General features: G+C 39.7%; 1 protein-coding gene across 1 annotated transcript in view; it reads right to left on the bottom strand.

The window, feature by feature from the left end:
• The window catches only part of FRMD4B (FERM domain containing 4B), a 2,055,076-nt gene extending 2,035,735 nt beyond the window's left edge, over positions 1-19,341 (bottom strand). Inside the window, exon 1 of the mRNA XM_044077901.1 lies at positions 19,166-19,341. The gene's annotated coding sequence lies outside the window, so the exon portion shown is untranslated. The remainder of the gene's footprint in view (positions 1-19,165) is intronic.
• Positions 19,342-19,569: the final 228 nt, after the last annotated feature.

Genomic DNA, 19,569 nt, shown 5'->3' with positions numbered 1-19,569 from the left:
GCCGATGTCAATAAGAAGGACATGACTGGAGCAAGAATCAACTGGGACGGTGCCGAGCCTGGAACCGAAAGGGTCACAGGTGGCAGTACTGAAGTATTAGTCATTTTCACCTTCTTATGAGTCGACTCCCTACGATCTCCAGAGGGAGATGAAGTGAGTGACCTCAATGAGGAAGAGGAAGAACGCCTCTTACAGGGTTTAGCAGGAGGGGGTGAGCCCTCTGACCCAGAGATAGCCTCACAGAAAGGAGATTTGAGAAGACCTTTCAGGACTAATTTGTTCTTTCTCTCGTTAAGAGTCCTGGGTGAAAAATTTCTACAAATCCCACAAGGGGGCTCCACAGTAAGGTGGGAGACATTCAAACAATAGGCACATAAGTCATGGTCATCGGAAAGTGGTAACTTATGGCCGCAATCCTTACACTGTTTAAAAGCAGCACTAATTTTCTTATCCGACATAATGATGTGGAGAAGACCAACAGTATCAAGAAGAAGAGGAAAGGCTACCCAAAGGGTAAGAAGAGAGAAGGAAGAAGGATTACCAACGATGGTAATGAAGAATTACCCTCAAAGGTAACAAAAGGGTAATAAAGGGAAAAAGACTAAAGGGAGAGAGTCTTAAGGATACGATAGTGAAGGAGAATAATACAAGAAACTGTTTGAAAAACTTTAAATAGAAACGATATATAAACTTTCAAAAAATTATACAATTAGCTGAAGAGAGTGGCTTGACACGGCTGTGCAGCAATGCAGCAAACGAAATCTGAGGTAACAGGGAGCAGAGCATTCTGGGTAGGACCTTGGCTCGATAGTTTTTGGCTGATGCGAGCTTGATATATGGCTGTCTCGGTTCCAACGACGGAATCGACAACCTATCAGTACGGAATGAATGAAGATTAACATCAGATCTGATTTTTCCAGTAGAACAGGGTGGATTGGGACTACCCAATTTGAAGGAGTATTTCAGAGCTACACAGTTAAGACTCTTACACATAGCACAAGCAGAAAACTATAATTCAAAGTGGAAAGAGATGATGAAGAAACATAGGGGTAGCTCAAGAAACAAGGAGAGAGTAGAATTTTGGATGCAGGCCTTTAAGGAGAACAGCAATAATCATGCAGAAAATTATATCCCTAAAGTAGCAGAAAGTATTCTAAGAACTAAACCAACACAGGAATGGAGAAAAGAGATTCTGCTGCTAGGGATGACTGCAATTAGGGATACAGACAATAGGCAAGAGGGGCCAGAATTTATTGGAGAAAACTGGCAAAGGAACCAAGGTATTGGGAGCAAATAACTAGAGAGGGAAAGATGATAGAATGGGAAGATGCCAAGAATTTATTTGGACTGCAGGTTAGAGATTGTCTTCCCTATCAGGGACAGATATCAGAGCATAGGCAAAGAGGGTCCTAAATGAAAGACCAGCACTGGTAGAGTTTTTAATAGAATCTAGAACACAAGCTGCCATTAAAAAAAGGAATAATTAGTAGAGCATATAAAATATTGCAAGATAACTATAAGAATAAATCAGAGGAGGTTAGAAAGGATTGGGAAGAGAGACTGGATAAGCAATTCACAAAGAAACAATGGAAGTATATATGTATGTCTCCCAAATATGTACAAAATCTAGAAGATTTAGGATTTTTGCCTGGAAATGTTTATACATATATTTTTATACTCCATGTAGACTTTTTCCTCAGGTAGACAGTAAATGTTGGAGGTGTGAAGGGGAAGCAAGAGGTAATTGGGAAGATATTTTCTGGGAGTGCGGTGATTTGGCAGACTTTAAGGAGTCTCTGCGGGATGCACTGTTGGAGATACTGGGTGGGCAGATTGGTCTGATGAGAGAGATGATTTTTCTGAGCTATGGTACAGAATCGGAAATGCCTAGACATGGTAATGCCTTGCTGTGTCTAATAATGGTGGCTGCCAAAAAAGCAATTACTAGAAAATGGAAATCAAAATCTTAACCAACTATATTGAAAGTAGTGAATATAGTAACAGAGATAAGACAGCTGGAATTGAACTCTTTAGAAGGGGATAGGAAAAAACAGGAATTGCCAGAACAATACATACAAACGAATGAGGCCTAAAAGGCAGCAAGACTCAGCTATGTAATGTTTGAGTGAAAAGATTGGTAGATTGTAAGTAATGTTTTCAGCTGGGAGTGTGCCTGTATGGTTTGTGATGTAAAATCCTTGTGACTAGGATTGTATTGGTGTGGTTTGTTTTCAATTATATAAATGTATGATTGCCTATGTAGTAAGTGACGGTTTAATGAAGATGTTTCTTGTTTAATAAAAAGCAGGACTTGAATAATTTATGTAATATTGCTTAGGTTATACATATATCGCAATATATGTGAAGTATGATGTTTGTTATGTTAATATAGTTTGATTACTTTTATGTTGTTGTTGTTATTGTTATATGAATGTAAATTTGCCTATGTCACAAGTGATAATTCAATAAAGGTGTTTGAAAAAACGGTGGTTTGTAATTACTTGATTTGAAGGGGTATTTCAGAACTACACAGTTAAGGCTCCTACATATAGCACAAGTAGAAAGCTATAATTGAAAGTGGAAAGGGATGATAATGAAACAAGGGAGAAGTTCAAGAAACAAGGCAGATTGGGATTTTGGCTGCAGATCGTTTAAAAGTATAACAATGACCATACAGAATGTTACATTCATAAAGTAACAGAAAGTATTCTAAGAACTAAACCAATGAGGGAATGGAGAAAGATTCTGGCAATACAGATGTTTGCAATTAGGGGTACAGAAAACACGCAATAGGGTCCTGGAATTTACTGGAGAAAACTGGGAAAGGAATCAAGGTATTGGGAGCAAATATTTAACGAAGAAAGGGTAACAGAATGGGGAAAAGCCAAGAATGCATTTGGACTGCACGATAGAGATTGCCTTCTCTATCAAGGATTGATATCAGAGTATAGGTAAAGGGAAAGAAATAGGGGGATCCTATGTGAAAGACCAGAACTGGTAGAGTTTTTAGTACAATCTAGAACAAAAGCTGCTGTTAAAAACTGGATATTTAGTAGGCCATATAAAATACTGCATGATAATTACAGGAATCAATCAGAGGAGTTTAGAAAGGATTGTGAAGAGAGACTGGAGAAGCAATACACGAAGAAACAATGGGAGGATATATGTATGTCTCCCAAATATGCAGCAAAGTCTAGAATATTTAGGATTTTTGCATGAAAGTGTTTGGATTGGTATGTTATACCCCCAAGCAGACCCTAAAGAATTTTTCTTCAGGTAGATTGCAAATGTTGGAGGTGTGATGGGTAGAAAGAGATAATTAAGAACATATTTTTTTGGATTATAATGAATTGGCAGACTTTTAAAATTCCCTGTAGACTACTACACCAGAAATACTGTGTCAGCAAACAGGTGTAACTAAGGAAATGATTTTTGAGCTGTGATACAGAATCAGAATTGCTTAGACATAGTAAGGCTTTGCTGGGTTTAATTCTGTTGGCTGCCAAAAAAGCAGTTACTAGAAAATGGAAATGAAAGTCTAAGCCAAGCATACTAGAAGTAGTGAATATAATAACAGAGATAAAAGAACTGGAAGTGGGATCTTTAGAATACGGTAGGAGCAAATTACATAGAAAGAAATGGGAACAGTGGGAACAAAACATGCAGAATAATGCTTTGGAGAAGGAATGAGGTTTAAGGAAAGGCAAGAATTGAATGAGCTATGTAATGTTTGATTGAAGATGACTATATAGAACATTATATGTGATGTATAACGCTTGCAAGAGAAAATATGTCAATATAGTGTGCTTTTATTTATATAAATGTATGATTGCCTGTGTAATAAGTGATAATTCAGTAAACATGCTTCATTTTGCCATGGTTATGAAAACGTATCCTTTGATATGTTAAGGAGAGAAGAAAGAATTAGAAAGTTGCTTCACTGGGTATGTACCAGGAATGCTAAGAGATCTATTACCAAAAAGCTCCACTCCTTAAATATCACAGTTTACATTTTCCTTGAAATGCAGTGGTGGTGCTGCAGTAGCATTGTCGCCTCACAGTAAGACATTGTCCTGTTCGATTCTCAGCTAGAACGTCTTCTGTGTGGAGACATGCGTGAATGGGCATACCTTCGTTGAAGGTTGTGCGTTAGGGCCGGCAACTTGGCACATACAAATCTACTGCCAATCATTAGCGGACCTAGAGTACCGCTGTGGCGACCCCTAACCGGGAAAAGCCGAAAGACACAACAACAATAACAAATTTTCCTTGAACTGGTCCACTTGTGGGACAATAGAAAATTTCCACTAAGAAAGTCAGTCAGAGAACTGTCTATGTCTGGAATATGGATTGCTGTGAAAATTGTTTACCCATCACCCATTTACATACAAGCATGATCTGTTTGCATTGGAGTATCACTACTGTCCTGTTGGTAGCTACATTACATCATTGCTACATTCCCTGCTGCATCAGCAGAAGGCATTGTGAAAGAAGTGGGATAGCCTCTGTTGACTTAGTCTTTCCTCTCTCACCTTCCGTATCTTGACAAGCAACTAGAAGGTCCTTTAAGCCCAGATAAAATTGGTGAACAATGGTGACCCCTGTCCTACACTGGATGCATTTACAACAAGGTGTAGTCTGACCTAGCTGGAGGGTTTTCTATCAATCAGCACAGTTTAGCAACAAGGACTACCTTCACGTTAGAATAATCTCAGGATCACTTAGTTTCAAGCCCATTAAAGGGTGTGCAAGAGTATGTGGGCAACCTTACCCACAGTTAAGGTGGTGCCATTAGCCTACAAGCTGCTCCTCTACTTGAACTTGATGCCTGATGATCCATGAAAGAAAAAGTTTAAGACAGAAGTTATTCTAAAGCCAGTAAAGTGAAAAGAAAGCCTTCATTCATTAACACATGCCAAACAGCAGCCTATAAATGTGATGGAATGGACAGGGATGAGTTGTGATTTTTTTTTTTAAACTGGCCATGATTTTTGGTTTCCTGAACAGACTTACTGTATTACATCTTGCCCATGTCAGAGCCCCTTGAGTATGTTACTAACAGTCAGTCATCTGACCTGCACCTTCAGTCATCTAACATTCAGCCATTTCACCTTCAATGCAAGTTTGTCACTACCACTGTCACATGCCTGGGGAAGACTCATGATGCTGAGCAAAGACCCAACACAAACTAATAGAAATAGTAATGTTCTGTGTTAAACTGTAAGACCCATCAGTGCATTATCTGCATTCTGATGTGGAAGCAAGTGTCCTGAAGGTTCAAAGTACTTCATGTCAGCTCTACAAATGAAAGGAAGAAGGACTAAAAAGTTAGCGTGCAAAAGCTCTTTAAAATACATTTTACAATTGCTTAATGGTGGAAGGACATAGTAAGCCTATTTAGTCTACCATTTTAAGTACCTTAACATTCTACCTCCCCTCTAGTCCTGTCTTCCACCTAACTTTTATATCTGTTCCAGTCTTTCTTTAATAACTCTGAGGACTCTTACTCCATCACCTAAAGACTCCCACTCCATCACCTGTTCCAGTGGTCTTTTCCACTGGTCCACAATCCTCTCTGAGAAAAAAGTACTATCAGAGATTCAGGTAGCAGTAGTTAGCCCTACAACCTGCTGCCCATGCCCTTTCCTTCGCTGTCTGTCTCTCCTTTTCAAAATAACCCCCCTTCATGTCTTTCTGAAATGATCATGCATACCAATATCTTGTCCCCTAATGTCTCTAATGGTTTCAAGTGAGAAAAGTTTTAGCTTCTGTAGCATCTTGTCGTATTGCTCTCCCTCCACTGAATAGATTTCTCCACTAGATTTCCTCTGAATTCTTTGCAACAGCCTTTCCTTTCCTTATACTGTCTCCAAAACTGTGCACAGTACTAAAAGTATGGTCTGACCAAGGCCCTGTAGACTGAAAGCATTACTTTTTTACTTCTGGAATCTACCCCAAAGGACACATCCCAGTATGCTGTTTTCTGCTGCCACTGCCCTCTTACTCTCCTCCTTGAAGTTCAGTACAGGTGTGATCAACACGTCCAGATCCTCTTCCTGCTCTGTCATCAGTTATACCCCCAACACACAAACCAGGTGATACTTTACACCAAGGTTTTACTGCTTTAAGTACAGTACTTTGCATTTCCTACACTAAACATTAACTGACACTCTTCTACTCACTTGTTCAGCCCTTCCAAATCCTTTGCTATACCCTCTCTCAGCTAACACCTTCCTCAGCAACAAGACTTCACAGGAGTTGTGCCATTACTAAGAAGACAGATCTTGTTCTTTACTCCTTCAGATATGTCTGAGATGCATACTCACTGAAGACTGTCAGACCCAGGACAGATCCCTGCAGAACTCCACTAGTCAGTTTCCTAATTTCTAACGTTGCCTCTCTCACCACAACTCTCTGCGACCCACCATTAAATGATGCAGCTATCCACTTCTTCAGTCTTGGCCCTACCCTCCTAATCCTTAGAATTTTCATCATAGCCTCCTGTCTAGGGCAGAGCATTGCTGAAATCCAAGTAGGCTACATCTACCGGTACTCTCCTGGTTAGTTCAAGTATAACCCAGTCATAAAGCTGGATTAGGTTTCATTGACAGCTCCTACTCACACAACTAGCAGTAAACAAACAAATAATTATGGCCACAACAGGCATAGAAATAAAATTAAATCAGCTTTAATTCAGTCTAGTGCTTTAGCAGCAAGCCTTCACAGGAGTTAAAATCCAAGTAAACCAAAAGCATAGCTGAAACAGAAAATGAGAAATCTCATTAACATCGATTAACACTTACTTAAAAACAATTAAAAAATAACCAGTGAAGTACTTTCAACTGCATTCATTATTAAGTGCCCTTATTAAATGAATGCTAATTGGTGTTAATTAGTTTTCTTGCATCTATTGTAACTATGCCTTTGGCTTATTTGGATTTTAAATCAATTGATGGCTTGCTGCTGAAATGACAGAGTGAATTAAAGTTGATTTTATTTTAGCTCCATGCTTGTGGTTGTCATATATGACTTACAGCTCTTCTGGCCATTAATCCACATTGGTTACTGTCATGAGGAATAGGTTCATAGGTTCGGAGGTAGGTACTAGGCTATTGGCCCTAGGGCCTATATAAGCCTAGCCAAAAAGGTACCCTGGCTTTCGCCACCCAAGAAAATTATTTTCCTGTGCCCCTGTCGAGCAGAGCCACAGAGGTGATCCCCGGAGTGAATTTCCTATTTCCCATCCAATCATCAAGATTCTTCTTGAAGAGTGCTAATGAGGAGCTTTGTTTGATATAGATAGGTAGCTTGTTCCAGACTATGGGAAGTCTCTGGAACAGGAATCTATCCCTCCAGCATGTTCTGTTTATTGTGGTGACAAGGTTTAGGTCCCCAGAGCGTGTAGCTCGGAGGGATTGGGATTTCTTTAAGTGGAGCATGTCCAACAGCTCTGGGTTTGACATAGCTTTGTATGTTAGGCAGAGATCGCCTCTGATTTGGTTATATGCGACAGAGTAAAGCTGGAGTTTTTTGAGACGGTCTGCATAGGACATCTATTTGAGGCCGGTAATCCTCTTTGAGAGGTATTTCTGCGGCCTTTCCAGTTGTTGTAGATGTCTTGTGAGGTACATACGAAAAGGGGCGTTGTACTCTACAATGGGTCTAATGAGTGATGAGTAGAGGGGAACAATGACCTCTTTTTTCCTGGATGAGAAACCTTTTGTGATGATGTGCCATGTAGAAGGATTTCCTGACTACTATGGCGATGTGATTATCAAAGGAGAGACTACTGTCTACCTGTATCCCAAGGTCTCTTATCACACTTTCGGTGTTAAGTAGACTACCACTTATGTTGTAGCTCATGGGTACAGAATTTTTACCAAAGGGGATGACAATGCACTTTTTGGCATTGAGCTTGAGGCCATGGCATTGACACCAGGCATCTGTCTCAGTGAGGCCCTTTTGTAGGATGTCCACATCATTAGGAGTTTTGATTATGGCTCCTAGTTTGCAGTCATCTGCAAACTTCGTTAGCCAAAGACCTTCTGTGTTAGTCTGTACTTCAGAAAAGTAGATACCAAACAGGAGAGGACCCAGGATTGAACCCTGTGGTACTCCACTTGTCACTGGTCTGAAGTCGGATTTGGAGTTTGCTACTTTCACAGTGTGGGCTCTGTCAGTGAGCCACTTGACAACCCATCTTGTGACATAGGGATTTATACCTAGAACCACTTTACCCTCGTCTACGGCTTTGGTGACTGCTTCAAAGAAGTCTATCAGGTTTAGGAGACATAATCTGCCTTTTACAAACCTGAACTGGGTGGGATCCAGAGTATGGAGATTACCAATGTATTTGTTTATAAGTTCCATGATGATACGTTTCATGGTCTTGCAGACCAGGCTCATTAGGCTAATGGGGCGGTAGTTCCCGGGGTCCGTGGTGGCTCCCCCTTTCTGGAGTGGGATAACTGTTGCTGTGTGCCATTCAGTGGGCACAAAGCCTGAGGTGAGGCTATGATTGAACATGGTGCTTACGTGGGGTGCCAGTTCATTCTGTAGTTCATGTAGAACGCAGCCTGGGATGTTGTCAGGTCCTATGATTGCTGTGTTCTTGGCTTTGGAGAGTGTGTTTTTTACCTGTGCAGCTGTGATTACAGGAACTTTGCATTCTTCCGGTATAGGGATGGGCCATTTAGGGGGTGAGAGAGGGGTAAAGTTAGCACTGAACCTATCTGCCAGGATGTTGGCAATATCAGTTGGTTCTGTATATTTAGTGCCATTGTGCTGCAACTCAGAGCAGATCTGAGTGTTGCCATTGAGATTTTTGACATATCTATAGAATGCTTCGTGGTTGTCTTTAGAATCAGTGGCGATTTTGTTTTCGTAACTAGCTTTGGAAGATTTTGTGAGAGATCTCAGCTTCTTACTGAGGCTGACCAGGGAGTTCCTCCAATCATGGGATTTTACTCTTTTTTGCAACAGTTTCTTTCTTCTGTTGTAGAGTTTGCTTATGGCAGGGGACCACCAGATTGGCTTCCTTTTTTTGAAGGATAGCATCTTGGTTCTGTTAGGGATAGCACAATTCATGCACTCGTGTAAGTGCTTATAAAGTGCATTTGTGTAGGATTCAGCAGTCGTACCTCTGTTGTCTGTCTGCATGGGTGTCGTGAAGTTTGCCACTTCTGTCTTAAGAAGCATGAAGTTGGCTTTGGAGAAAAATGTTATGGTGGTTTCCCCTAATTGGGGGGGGGGGGGTGGATGTCTAGGGTGATTAGCTTGTGGTCAGATCTGACCAACGAGGAATTGACCTCTGGTGTGGAACACCGGTCGCCCATGTTGGTAATGACCAGGTCTAGGATATTGCTGCCCCTGGTAGGGGTGTAGATAAGTTGATCCAAGGCGTTGGAATTTATGAATTCCAGAAAACATTGAGCAAAAGAGTTGGTACACGAGTAGTTTTCCCAGTTAATGGTGGGGTAGTTGAAATCGCCCATTATGAGGGTGTTGGGTTGTACCCTAATATTTTGCAGTGTATCAAGAAATAAGGAGTGGGAATCCTGGGGCATGGTGGGGGATATGTAGTAAGTTACAATTTGGATTGCAGTCTTGCCCAGAGTTAGTTGCACTTGGATAATCTCAGATGCATTATGCTGAGCAACTAGCCTGGAGGTGTGGATATCCTTATTGAATATGGACACGCCTCCGCCTTTAGTGTTTCGGTCCAGGTTAGGTAGTCATAAGGTGTGGTATGAATTATAGCCTAGTAATGCAGGGGTGCTCTCCGGAGCCTTGAACCAGGTCTCTGTCATTGCACAGAAGTCGATGTTCTCCATTTTAAGGAGAGCTTTGAGTGAATGCATTTTGAGATTTAGACTTCTAGCATTGAGTAGCATTACCCTCAGATGTTTCTTGCTTGTACCTATTATGGTGGTGAATTTGTCATTTGAACCTTGCCTAAAAAAGGCACTATAGGGGTGGCAAGTGCCTTAGCGAGTATCTGGAATCCCAAGGACGACAGGTGCAGACCATCTCTGGCAAAGCATTGTGGTCTGTTGATCATGTCATCCCAGGCAGACAGATACTGGATCCTCTTTGAATGACACCAGAAGCTTAGCCAATTGTTGAAGTCAATCATTTTGTCCTTGTACTGTGGTATCATTGTGGGTAATGGCAGGATGCTACTCAGGGCTAGGGTCATACCTGCCTGGGCTACAAGATCGGAGAGCTCCTCCATGTCTCTTTTCATGTAGTCCAGGGAGGTACGTCTCAGGTCATTCACACCAACATGGACAATGACAGAGTCATATTTGTACTTGTTGTGGAGTGACCTGAGTGCGTGCATTATGTGGCGGATCCTGGCACCTGACAGGCAGCTGACAGTAACTTTCTCCTTGTTTAGCCTGGTGAGTGGAACATCAGTGTGCCTGACTATAGTGTCACCTATGACTAGAGTGTTAGGTATGTTGTTATGCCTTATGGGCTGTGGTTGAGTGGCACACTGAGTTCGTGGGCTATGTGTCATTTGGGTTGTGCTGGGGGGGTGGAGGTTGCTTGCGTTTCTGCTTTGGAGGTCTCTGTTGCTTGAGCAGATTTTTATTGAGAGCCTCCATGGATGTAGGTGTGTGTTTGTGTTTCTGTGTGTCTGTTTTGGTGGTGTAGGTTTTGAGGGACTATGTGAAGAGTGTGGTGTGGTGCAAGTGTTTACCTTCTCCTCTTGACTGTCTAGTCCAGTCTTGGGTGAAGACAGCTTTGCTTCCAGTTTGGCTATATAAGTGCATCTCTCACAGGTTGTAGTGAATGCTGTCATCTAGAAAAGCTATTAGCTTTCTCTTCAGTATTGTCACTACAACTTGCCTATCACTGCTGGTAAGCTATCAGGTCTGTAGTTCCACTGATTTTTTTTGCCCCCCCCCCCCATACAAATGTGCCTTTGTTGCTCCTTCCAGCCCATTAGCACCCAATACAAGTAACCGCTCTACAGAAGGAGGCAATTCTGGGCACACTGTAGGTGCTGAGAAGCGGACTCTTGGCTAACATCACAGACTGAAACAATACTAATTTAAGGAACTCTAACCATACTCTGAATTAAGAATGGGGTCCATTCCCATCATGGTATTATTAACCCAAAAGACTTTGAGAAATGAAACCAAGAGAAACCAATAAGCTGCTAAGAGTTCTGTTAGGGGGTCTGGTAGCATACTTGTCTTACTTCTGAGGACTCTGGGAGGACCCCATCAAGTCTTGTACTTTACCCTCCTTAAAAGCAGCCTGTCCCCTCTGTACCTTTTTCTTCTCTTTATCATGGTGTCTGTCTGCTGTTTCCCCATTATGAATCGCCACCCTACCAGCATGGCACCCTCTCTGTGCTTCCCTTTGTGAAGACTGAAACAAAGTATTCATTCAGTACTTTTCTTTTCTTTTTACTAGTCTTTTGCGATCTTCCTCCCATCTTTTAAGGTTGCTATCAGTCCTGTTATCACCAGGCACTCACATTTTGGATCTTATGATCCCATCACCTACAGCAGGAAGCAGTGGGATATATATAAAAAAAAAAAAAACATTTTGCCAAATCACTCAATTGCAATTAAAAAAAATCCAACTTTTTCTCAGAGATTCACCAACTCAGACATGCAGGAAAAGCTGCTTCTTGCAAGGTTCATTGTTGGAAAATCATGCCGTGATTGGTTGTAATTCGTGGAGGGGGCAGTAGTTAGACAAGGAAGAGCTCTACATAGCCCACAGCTATAGAGAACTTTCTTATCGATGCTTCTACCTCTGTGAGGAGGAAAAGATTCAATTACCTGAAAAAAAGGAAGCCTGCCATTCAAATCAGCAAGACAGCCAGACATATTATTAAATTATCAAAAACACACAACAGAGCTTCCTTTCAACAAACGTATTATGGAAATAAGTTCTGTATAAAAAAATGATACTTGTTGTATACATGGCTGTACATTAACTTAACTTTGTTTTTATTCATTTTGCTATAGAAGTATGTGTGATAACAGGAGTCATTATAATTGTAACCATACTATAAGACTTAAAATAAGTGCTTGGGAAAAGTTGTTTGAGGAGGTTCTAATTATTGTGCCTCACAAATATTCTTCTTGCTTCCATAAAGTATTCCAAAGCACACAGAAGTGGTCAAGGCATAGTAATTCATTGTGACCCCAATGCAAGACACTGTATATTTTCTGTAAATTGCTGTAAAGGTGACCCGGCCACTACATTTTTGTAATAACCACCACCATTTCTGTTTTGTAATTTGAATTTTCCATACTGCTTTTTGTAACTGTAAGCTGGCAACTCCTTATTAAGTGATACAAGGACATGGCAAACGTTAATAGGGGCATGGGGGCACTAGCCACAAATTGCACACTGTGTTATGGAAAATACATATGGCAGAAATATTATGGTAAATACTTCTTAATATGCATTTATCAGAGCATGGGTGTTAGCTAAACTCATTTTATTTGCCCTATTTTAGTTACTGGATTATATGCATTAACATAAGCGTTCATTCCTGGGAACCATATTATTAGACATTTAGAAAGTGCTCTGGAAAAGACAAGGAAATAGTATTAAGAGTGATTTTTGTTAAGTCGCTGCACTACCCTATATCTCAACCTAACAATAAATACATAAATAAATAAATAAATAAAACAAGTACACTTGGTCACAGACTAAAATTGGCCATGACCTCTACCCACGACCACACCCCTGTGTCCCACTTTTGAACTCTGAAAAGGCGGCAACCCTCCTATCTTTGTTCAGACAAGACATTTCTACCCCTCATTTACCTAATTCTGCTATCCATATAAAAAGCCCGTACTTCATATCTTGATCCATTCTTCTAAATTCATTTCAGCTTTATCTTTCTGTATCAATGCTGCTTTTTCACTCTGCTTTTCCACTTCCTCACTCATCCTTAGTACCTCATGTAGACTCTTTTGTCCTAACTGCTAGCCTTACTTTCCTATACAGCCACATTAGCCACCCCCTCCTTTTGCCTTTCTAACTCTTCCTCATATCTTTGTCCATAGCCTAAGTACCTTATCCCTAATTGTACAGAAAAGGTGCAAGCAGCAAGGCACCTCTGTACAGTGCATGGTAAACAACACTCAACCTCACATAAAAAAGTAACATAGCAAAAAGTAGGCTGTAAGAAATAAGAACACAAGCCACCAGCGTAAAAATGTATAATAAAAAACTAAACACAAAGAGTACACACATTACACAGAACTTTTAATGGATTAAGTTAAGTGCTTTCATCCTCACGTATAAACTAGGACTTCATCAGAATTTACAGTGTATCAAAACATTCACGTGACCCCCAGATACTCCTCCCTGTAAACATTAACTGCAATTCAAATCAAAATCAAAAATGAGTTAAATAAACAATAATACTGATAAGTAACAAAAATAACATCATTTAAAACCTTCATTTTAATCAACATCAACTTTTTTCAAAAAGGTATGTCACAACCAACAAAAAAAAAAACTATAAAATATTAAATAAAAATATGCAATAAAATATATTGTATGTTACTTTCCTTTGGTTAAAAACCTCACAGTTCAACTGTCCAAAGATGAAATATACTGTTTATTGATACATATTCATTGATACCTGGTTCTTGTGTAGTTTACAAAATACTGGAAAGTGTTTTTCTGAGAGTCAGTACTATTGCTCTTAGGCTGCTGAAAGGTCTTAGGTCATGGAAATGCCCTAACAGTACAGTACCTGGTTTGGTACTTTACTAACAGCTACTGGAGCTGATGTACCCCCTGCAGTTCCGGATGAAACAGTGGATAATGGGCTCAACAACACCACAGAGAGAGACAAGATCAGGTGTATGTTTTCAATGTTACTTAACCAATCTAAGTTTGATGTACTGTATGTTCTGATGTTTACACACGAGGATATAAGCACTTAATTCATTAGAAGTTCTGGGTGTTGGTATACTGTCAAAGTTTGTTTTTTTCTTTGTTTGTTGTTTTAGGTTGCAAAAAATATGCATTTAATCTGAAATGAAGTAGCCAGGCAATTGGCTGACACAAGTACTTAAGAAGATAACTGTGTTGATGGGGAAAGAGGTGGAAGGTAAAAGCATTGGATTATACTACAGATACAAACTCAAATGAGAGAAAGATAGAGGATTAAAAAGATGAATAAAAACAGAATGACTACAAAGTTATTGGAGCTGTAGAAGGAGAGAAGGGGAGGTCAGCAGTGACAGGAAGAGAAAGAGAGAGAAAGAGAGAAGTTAAACAAATAATTCAGGGATGAAAATTTGAGAGAATATGACAGAAAATGTGACATTAGAAAGGCTATATTTTAGTGCCACCCTGATGGCAACCCAAAGCTTTAGCAGTAAGACAAACGACAAGAGATAGAAAGGGGGCTATATAAAATTTGTTCAAGGAAGGGAGAAAGGGTAGATCGGACATTAGATCAGATATTACAAGCATTCACTGAGCACAACCAAGAGTTATATGCAGAGGGGAAGCAATCAGAAGAAAAATAGAGAGCAGGATGAAGAATGGGAGGTACTTATAGTAAAGGAGTTAGAGACTAAGATAAAAGAAATTTAGTAAAGCCTATAAATGATATAGGTAGGAAATGAGAAGGGTGTGGAATAGAACTGTTAAGGGACCCCCCCCCCCAGGAAGTGATAGAATATTGACAGAGATCTAGTAACTATGGAAGGAAGAGATAGTAGGAAGATGGTAGAGATTGTTCAATAGCATAATCAATGGTCAGAAACCACCAGACTCCTGGAATAAGGAAGAAAGGGATCTGCTGTGTTTATTCTCCTTTAGACCATCTACATTAAATCAGGATTACAAATGCTTCGTACAAGTTATAACAGATAGGCTGGGATGAATTTTGCCCAAAATGATTCACAGAGATCAGACCAGGTTTGTGGGGAAGGTTTAGCATTAATCTCACTAGACATAAAAATTTGATAGTGTAGGATGGAATTTCCTGTTTGACGCCCAAGAGAGGTGGGGGTTCCCCAAAGAGTGGACTGAGTTAATGAAGACATGTTACAGAGTGGGTTACAGCTAAAATAAAGACTGCAGCAAAACTTTCTGGAAGCATAAAGATATAAAAAGGAACAAGACAAGAGTGCCCCCTGTCACCGTTGCTGTTTGCAGTATATTTTGAGCCACTAGCAAAGACAATAAGGACATTAGATATAAGGGGTTATAAATGGAAAGAGAAAAATAATAAAATTACTCTATATACTTATGACTCGTTGCTAATCATGAACAACTCAGAAAGGAGCATGGGGAAACTACAGGATATGTTGGGAAAATTGAGGTGGAAATCAGAGTATAAGGTAAATAAAATGAAGATGCAAGCAACAATAGTGAATATGCAAAAGAGAGAAAACATTGGAATGGAAGAAGAGGGAATGTAGAGGAAACAAATTAGATAATTAAGGATCTGTTTCAGGGAGACCATGGAGGACTCAATCACACCAACATTTAATAAGGTAAGATTATGGAGCAAATACAAAAATAGGGTACAATAAAGAACAATATTGATGAAAGAGTTCACATTCTGCAAATGTGTTTATTTCCACAACTGACGTAACCAGGCAAATATTTTGGGGGCTGCCAGGAAATGGATTTTTGAAAAATATAAAACAGTTTTATAGGGAGTATGTTTGGGAAGGGGGAAGACCAACAGAAGCCTGGGAACAAGTCGCCAAATTGATGATTGGTGGCATGGAAACCATGGATATTAACATCTCGATCCAGGCAACATATTAACATTGCTGGACTTAGACTGCAATGAAAATAAATGATAAGGGGAAAAAGAGAATGATAGGAGTGGGTGGAAGACATAACAGAATTACTGTTGAAACCCCAAGCAGGAAAACTGCAATTAGCATAGACAAAGGAAGAACAAAAAGTCTTTAGCATATGATGGTAGAATCAGGCATTAATAAAATGGAGAGAAAGAGTATTACCTATAGGGGACATGATGTGAGAGAAGGAAAGGCAGGCAATAACAAGTAGAGTGAGGATGAGGTACGGTAAGGTCAAATTCTGGCCACAAATATTAAGACAGGAAAGGGTTAAAAATGGGAAGAAGAAAGAGAGGAATTTCAGCTTATGGAACACCTAGAATTAGGAATACCATGGGATAATAAACAAATGGAAGAAGACTGAGAGGAAACAGTAAGTGGAGTAGAACAGCTAATGAAAAAAAGGAGATGGGTACAAGAAAGCTAAAGAGAAGACCAACAAAAATTGGGGAAAATTTGTTACAAGGAATAAAAAGGGAAGAAAACAGAGGAGCAAAGAAACAAAGTTGGAGAGGGAAATTCAGGAAAAAATAGAAGCAGGGTAATGAGATAAAGTGTTAATGTTTCCCATATATGTTTCCAAGTCCTGTACATTTAAAATATTTGCCAGGAAATGCCTCCACAGATATTTCTATACACCATCAAAACTAGCAAGAATATTTTTAGGATGATATGGAATCTGCTGAAGGTGCATAAAAGAGAGAAGAAAAAGAACACCTATTTTTTGATATGTAATAAATTAGTGGGGTACAGGGCACAAATACAACAACTAGTTGAACAACTGTTCCCAGAAACAGGAATGGTCACAAAAACGCTTTTAATATGACATGTTCAGAGGATAGTGGAGAAAAAACAGATAGCTGGTGGGGTTAGTAATGACAATATGCAAAAAAAAAAAATTCATACCAAAATGAAAGGAGAAGAGATCATACATTTAATAACAAAAATAGTAGAGAAAGGGAAAAGAGAAAATCAGGAAAGAGGGGGATTGCTATGCATGTGTGTCTGTGTAATTGAAACAATGGTAGCAGGCACTGGAGTAGGAGATGGTTGATAAGAGATAAGGATACCAGGAGTAGCAGTAATTTAACAGTGACTGAATAAAGGTTATAATGGTTTACGGATGGACACAAAGGTGAGGAAACAAGAAGTGGGAACTTTTGAGGGAGGGATAAAATTAGAACTGAAAAACTAAATGGTGTATTTTGAGCCTTTTGTTTAAATAAGTTTAAAAAAATTGCTGAATTGTTGTTGGTGAGATGGAAGTATAAAAATGGAATACATGTAACTGCTGACATTGGTCCAAATTGAGATATCTACTGTAACCTGTTGATGAGTGGCATAACCCATCGAGTCTACTAAAAACTATGGGGAAAGTCAGTTTAACAAAATGTACTATGAATAGCTTTAGTTTAGTAGTTATAAATCCACCAGGCAATTTTGTGTGTGATGCAGCAATTTGCAGGTTACAGTATAGGTCCACAGTCAAGACTTGCACCTCCGGCTTACAATAGCCAAGTTAGGTGACAAAACTTTAAGTAAAACATTGCTTCAGGCAAGACCATAGACAACCCTTCAGGATACTATACTTGGTATTACTGTCTGTACGTCTATATAGCTCTCTTGTTTATATACTATCCACTGCTGTACTACCACAGTACGTTTCCTGGTTATAAATGTTTCTTGATCTGACTTGCATTTCTTACCTCTTTAAATATGCTGATATATCCCACTGTAACATTTATGTTCAATATGACTATGTTGGAACACTGCATTTGCTAAAGCTAAAGCTTCAGCTCCTAGTGCTTGTCTTCCCAAAGAATGTACACACAGCTGTCCCTATTATACTACCCTATGGGCTATGCACATGCTGCAGGACACAGAACTACGAGGTGTCATAAACATCCTGTTCTGCATTTTTTTCATTGCTTCTGTACTCTATAGAGTTTCTTTTGGCAATGCAGCATCTAATAATGTCTCCCTGTCAGTAGTGACAATGCATGACTATAACTGTGTGTATGCAATGCCGGACCTGTACACAATGACATATTGCTGCTCACGCTTCCTGGATTTTATCCAGTTTAGGACCAGCTAGTGGTTACTGCAGGATCAGTACTGCTGCTAAACTTTTATGAATATTTATGCCAATACACAGTCAAAGGTACAGTGTCCTGCTATATTCAGCATTGGTAATCCACATTTAATTTGTTGACGTTACCGTCTGTCTGCCTCTCCCTTTTTGAGCTGCACTGTTCTGGTTTGTTGTATTATATACTCAGCTTAGCTGGACAGTACGGCATAGTTCAAACGTGTGGCTGGTTCCAGTAATGTTAAACAACATTACATTAACTCCATTATAAGGCTATGATCTGTGCCATGTGAGGAATTATTACTAAGTAAGAATTAACAAGTTTTTCATGTACATACAAGAGTAGTGATCCATTAATGCCAACAAAACAACAGTATAAAAGGAACATGGTTACACTTCAGAATATGCCCTGCTTTGCTGAGCCCATGTTCCAGTATGTCACGAAAAATACACACACACACACACACACACACACACACACACACACACACACACACACACACACACACACACACTCTTGAATGCAAACAAAACTTCATAATATGAAAAAGTACGGTTTATAGTAGGAATGTTTACAATGTTTATCATAGGTTCATAGTTGTATACTAGGCTAACAACCACTGGGGCCTATATACACCTAGACAAGCATACCAAATGTATCCCATAAGTTTATGTGCCAGACTTTGTAAGTCTAGCCAGGTTTCCCAAATGTATCCTGCAAGTTTATGTGCCTTAGAGGTTATTTTAAGGGGTATATGTAAGATAGGGTAAGACTTACAGGTTGCCTCTGTCTAATAGAGACATAGGTGCTAGACCTGAGGTACATTTCCAATTTCACATCCACTGGTCCAGGTTGCTCTTGGTTAGGGTTATGGAAGAGCCCTGCTCTTCATGGATGGGAAGCCTATTCCAGAGAAGGGGAATTCTCTGAGTCACATATCTGTCCCTCAAACATATCCTGTGCAGAGTTACAACTTGCAACACTTTGGTATTAATTAAATCACAAAAGTTAAATGCCCTCACGCATACACATTGTAGCATTTTAAATATCTTCCTACACAAATGGTCTCACTGTGATCTTCTACTACACCAGTGGCCCCAAGTGTACTATCTCCAATGACAACACAGTTTTACACATGCTACAACACACACACACACACACACACACACACACACACACACACACACACACACACACACACACACACACTGGTTAGCTGGTAAGTGACAGACAGAAAGCAATAAGAATTTAAATTACCTGTAAATCGTTTATTTCTACTAGATGGCCCGAGGGATCTAAAATCACTGGTACACCTCCCAATTTATTTTTCTGTCTGAGAAAATGAAGAGTTGTAGAAAGTAGGCATCTGCTCTTCGGCTGACCTACTGTACCAGTCACACGCCAAGCAAAAACAAACTGTAGCCAAAGTAATAAGCAATCCACCTGAAAATGATAAAAGAAACAATGTTAACCCAACAGCCATGACAGTGAAAAAGCCTAATGTCAGTACACCCCACCACATGCAGAAACAGATGTCACCCTGAGACCAACAGCTGAAGAATGATACTCCACTGGTTGTACAGACTAAATGTAACTTAAATGCATAGTTCTGTCATTGCAGAAACATTTAACAAGACTAATAATTTTAAAATTGATGGCAT

This window comes from Protopterus annectens, chromosome 7.part0 (assembly GCF_019279795.1).
Source record: "Protopterus annectens isolate FY-2018-M chromosome 7.part0, PAN1.0, whole genome shotgun sequence".
Classification (NCBI taxonomy): domain Eukaryota; kingdom Metazoa; phylum Chordata; order Ceratodontiformes; family Protopteridae; genus Protopterus; species Protopterus annectens.
Note: the sequence above shows the minus strand (reverse complement) of the source record. Positions and strands in the feature narration are given on the sequence as shown.